This window comes from Puma concolor, chromosome B4 (assembly GCF_028749965.1).
Source record: "Puma concolor isolate L17-30 chromosome B4, mPumCon1.1.hap2, whole genome shotgun sequence".
In the NCBI taxonomy this organism is placed as follows: domain Eukaryota; kingdom Metazoa; phylum Chordata; class Mammalia; order Carnivora; family Felidae; genus Puma; species Puma concolor.
In genome coordinates, this window is record NC_141673.1 from 78,625,187 (window position 1) to 78,629,802 (window position 4,616).

A 4,616-nucleotide genomic window follows, 5' to 3' on the forward strand; every position below is an offset into this window, starting at 1 on the left:
AGCGGCAGCGGTAAGCCCTGCGCCGCCCGGGTCCTAGTGCCACACGTATACAACGGCTGTGGCCAGCCCCGCCCTCCAGTCCCTGGCGGCGAGATTTGCAAAGGCAGGTTTACTTGTCCTATGGAGAAAACGTCTCCATCAGTGGTACTTTACGTTTCACTTGCGTCGGAATCGTCCAAAGGATTGAAGAGCACCACCTGCAAAACCAATTCAGTAGGGCTAAAGTGGACTGAAAATGTAGATTTCTAACAAGTTCCCAGGATAGGCTGTTGCAGCTGGTCTCAGAACCAATGATGTAGAGAATGGGGTTGGCAAACTTTCCATAAAGCATGTGAAAGAAAGCACACAAAGTGAAGCTAGGGAGATGTTTTTCCCCCAAGCCAATGGAATAGGGAGAACGTCCATTAATGCAGAGGAAGCTTCTCCAAATAAATAAATAAATAAATAAAATAAATCAATGTTTTCTATACAAGGATTTTTATAATATGAAGTATATAAGGGAGTCCCATCTGAGTGGTTAAGAATAAGAAAGGGCAGAGGTGGTTAGTTTTTGCCAAAGGGTGGGCAGGGAATGAATTCCTTTGACCTAAGATTTGGATCTTGGCTCTGCCACTCCCACTCACTAGATCTACAACCTTGGGAAAATCACTTAACCTGTCTCTGCTCAGTTTTCTCACCTATAAAAGGAGAATAACAGGAATGCAGGTTTCTCCTGCTATCCAAAAGTAGAGAATTTCTATGAAAACTTTGCTAATCCAAAATAGTGTCGTGATGCAGCAATTACCATTACTTTATATGGGAACATTTTTTAATATTCCCAGACCCCCAAAACAACTCCTTTTAGGCTTTCCTTAGGACACATCTTGCTAATATCTGTTAAATAAATGGGGATAAAGCACAGATGCTCACAGACATAGTTAAAAGCTATATAGCAGCTTGATGCTGAGACAGTGTAGTTCCCAAGGAAGGAACTTAATGGTGCCACTCTCGCTACTCAGGGTGCACGTGCAAAACAAATGATCAATGCTATATTCACTTTTCACCTTCTTTTCATGAAAGCAAAAATCCTCTTCAGATTTTTTTGGGGTTAGCAAAAACAGGTAACTAATGTAGGTCTTTTGTAAAAGCAAAGTGGCATAAGGAGAACTTTCAAAAAGTGAAAAGCAGGGGATACCTGTGAAAAGAACAGCTTTAAATCCAAATGACAGCCCTGCCTTAGTTTAAAGCTAAGTTCTCTTTTCTGCTTATTATGGATCTTTGATAAGAAATACAATTGCTGAGAAGTCTGTTTTGCTTGCTGTTTGCTACGAGCATTGTGAAACCTTTCCTGAATGTAACCCGCTATGTAATAGAGTAAGTTGTGAAACTTCCTAAATGTAGTCTGGTATGTAATAGAATAAGTGATTGTACATGAACTAACCGGCATTTCTCGCTTCTGTAAACCTGCTTGCTTAACATATTTTCCCCTTCCCCTTGGTTCCTCAGGTACTTGAGAAAGGGGAGAAATGAGAGACCTGGGCAAACTGTTTGCCTAGTCATCCTGGTCTGTGAAAAACAAACTTAGCTTAAATCCACTTGCTTAACCAGCTTGTTCCGCTTCTGTACAACTGCTTGGCGTAACCGCGTATTCTTGACCAATCATTAAGACACTCACACCCCAGTTGTGGTTTGACCTAAAGGCGGGGACCAATTAAATTCTGCTAAGTGTTTAAATTAAGATATCAACCAATAACCGCTCTGTAACCGCGAAGAATCCCTAACTTCCCCATAACTTGTTTGTACCTGTCTATAAAAAGGCTGTAAAAACCTCACTCGGGGCCTCTTAGCGTCACCGGCAACGAGTGAGCAGAGGTCCAGGTTCGAACCTGCAATAAACGACCCTTGCCGCTTGGCTTTGACTTACGGCTCTGGTGGTCTCTTGTGGGAGGTTTCGGAACTTCGGGCATTACACCTGTACTTACTTCATAGGATTATTGAGGTCATTCCATAAATTAATACATAACTTAGAACATCTCCTGGAACGTGGAGTGGTGCGCTTGGCTCAGAAAAGGGGTTTTCCAGAGCCTAAGTTGCACAGATCAGCAATAAGAAATCAACCCAAGGAAGAGGGAGTTTTATTGCCAGAAAGTCTGATACAGACCCCACTCCTATAGAGCCTGAGGAAGCCTTAATGCCCAGCAAGATTTAGTGCCCGGGAAACTACAACTGTATTTGGGATGGAGTTGCTGATCTCTCTGCCATGTATCCTTGTCTGTGTTTATGCTGACTTTCTCCTTTTTCCTTGAGATAAGTAAAGCTTGTCTGATTTCCCAAAAGTATTTCTTTCCACAAATCCTAAAGTACAACTGGCATTCATCATTATAGCAGCCCTGAAGGGTCATCAGCAAAGAGACTTGCAAAGAGAAGACATAATCTCTAGGACTTGAAAGTATGTTTAATCCAGGGCTCGACTTTACATTGCCTTCTTTTTAAGGTACTTGTTAACACCGAGTGCCAAACGAGGAACCTTGTTACCCAGCTGGCCAGGCTGAGGAAAGATTCCCCCAAAAGATTAGATTGTTCTATGCTATGTCCCTTATCATAAATTACACATCCTCCCACTATGTTTCCCGACATTCAAAAGCAAAAATTCAAACTTAATTCTACTATAGATACTATCTCATTCTTCCAAGAGCATAATACTTAGCCTCAAGGATGGTTAACTCCTAAACTTATGAAACAAGTTTTAGAAAAGTACATGACATCATTAGCATGTCTATAATAAAACAAAATTATAGTGGTGTACTAAAGATGACTATTACTCATTTCAGTTGTAAATTGGGTCATTGGTTTTCTTTTTCTTTTCTTGAATGTCCCCTATATTCTGTTTCCCCTTCCTGTTAGTAGTTTTTAGCTGGGTACAGGGACATGTAACTGAAGACTACATTCCCCAAGGCTCCCTTGCAGCTAAGTATTTCCACATTTCAGCTCTCACAAAGACTTATGAGCAGAAATGTTGTACACAACTTCCGCCTAAGGGAATGCTTTTGCCCAAAAGTTCTCTATCTTTCGTATTTGTTTGGGTTGGAATGTAGAAAAGGCAGTAACCAAATTTCAACCATACAAAAGAAGATTAATTCCTGAGGACAGGAATTGTTTTCTTTTTTGGGGCCATAAATCTCTTTAGCAGCTTGGTAGAACCCATAGACCCCTACTTAGAATAATGCTTGGGAATGCTTAAAATAAAATACATAAGACTATGAAGGAAATTAATTCAATTTGAAAGTTCTCAAAACATTTTTAAAAACAAATTGTAACATGGTAATATGTATTTCTTTGTTAACAGATAAGATCTAACAACTGTGATTTTGTTTTTAACCAATGGACTTAAATATTTCAAGATCATCTGCATTAACTCTAATAATATGAAAATACCTGTGATTTTTTTAAAAAATTTTATTTATTTATGGGGGGGTACAGAGAGAGGGAGAGAGAATTCCAAGCAGGCTTCACATTGCCAGCACAGATAATGACACAGGGCTCAATCTCACTAACCCAAGATCATGACCAAAATTAAGAGTCAGATGCTTAATCAACTGAGCCATCCAGGTGCCCTGAAAATACCTGTGGTTTTAATGGTGACAAATTAACTATTAATACTGTTATGTTACTGTGGAAAAAAAAATTTTTTTTTGCCAACATTCATAATTGAAGGTATGAAAGAAGATTCAAAATGAAATAACCATTGCTAAGATAGTCACTCAAAATAGAGTTGGAAGGATATTTAAGAAGTAAGGCCTATGCGCATCTCCTGTTTCAATTCTTAGAACACCATGAACTTTTGACTTTTGTCAATTGCAGCTTGTCAGTTGCAACTGGATCATCTCCTGGAACATATCCTTCTGCTATGGACTGAAATAGAGATAATCTAGCACTTGTTAGCTAAATAGCCAATCATGTGTTAGATAGTCAGTTTAAATTCTGCCAGTACTGATTATAATTCTTTCAAAACAAATTATGTTACCTTGTGGTTTTTGCCTTTATAAGCCTGCACTTCCCACTCATAATTTACAAATTCCCAATTCAAAGCATACTTTGGATGTTGGTGGACACTTGTGTCTTCCTGATTGCAATCCCTAAGATCCTAAATAAATCTTTTGGTTGATTTACAGCCTCTTCTTGATAGATCAACAAAGGATATGGTACATTTCAGTAAAATGTTAGTGAAAATAGAGTTAATTGTTTTGCCATTATGGGGGACCAACTATTCATATCCTTTTCAAAGGTCCTTCTAGCTGGATTAAGAATCAAACTGACAGGGTGCCAGCCTGGTTCAGTTGGTAGAGCATGAACCAACTGTTCTTGATCATGTGGTTCTGAGTTTGAGCCCCATGTTGGGTGTAGAGATTACTTAAAAGTAAAATCTTAAAAAAAAAAAAAAAAAAGAATCAAATTCACATGAGACAGATTAACTAGAGAAAACCAAATTTAGTAACATACATATAAGGACTCCACACAGACATGAAATTTCAAAGACAGGCAAAATGAGTATTTATGTCATTCTGAACTAAGGAGAAGCAGGTAGGGGTCTGGGACTTCAAAGGAAAGGAATGTAATTCACAGGGCAGTAAGAAAAG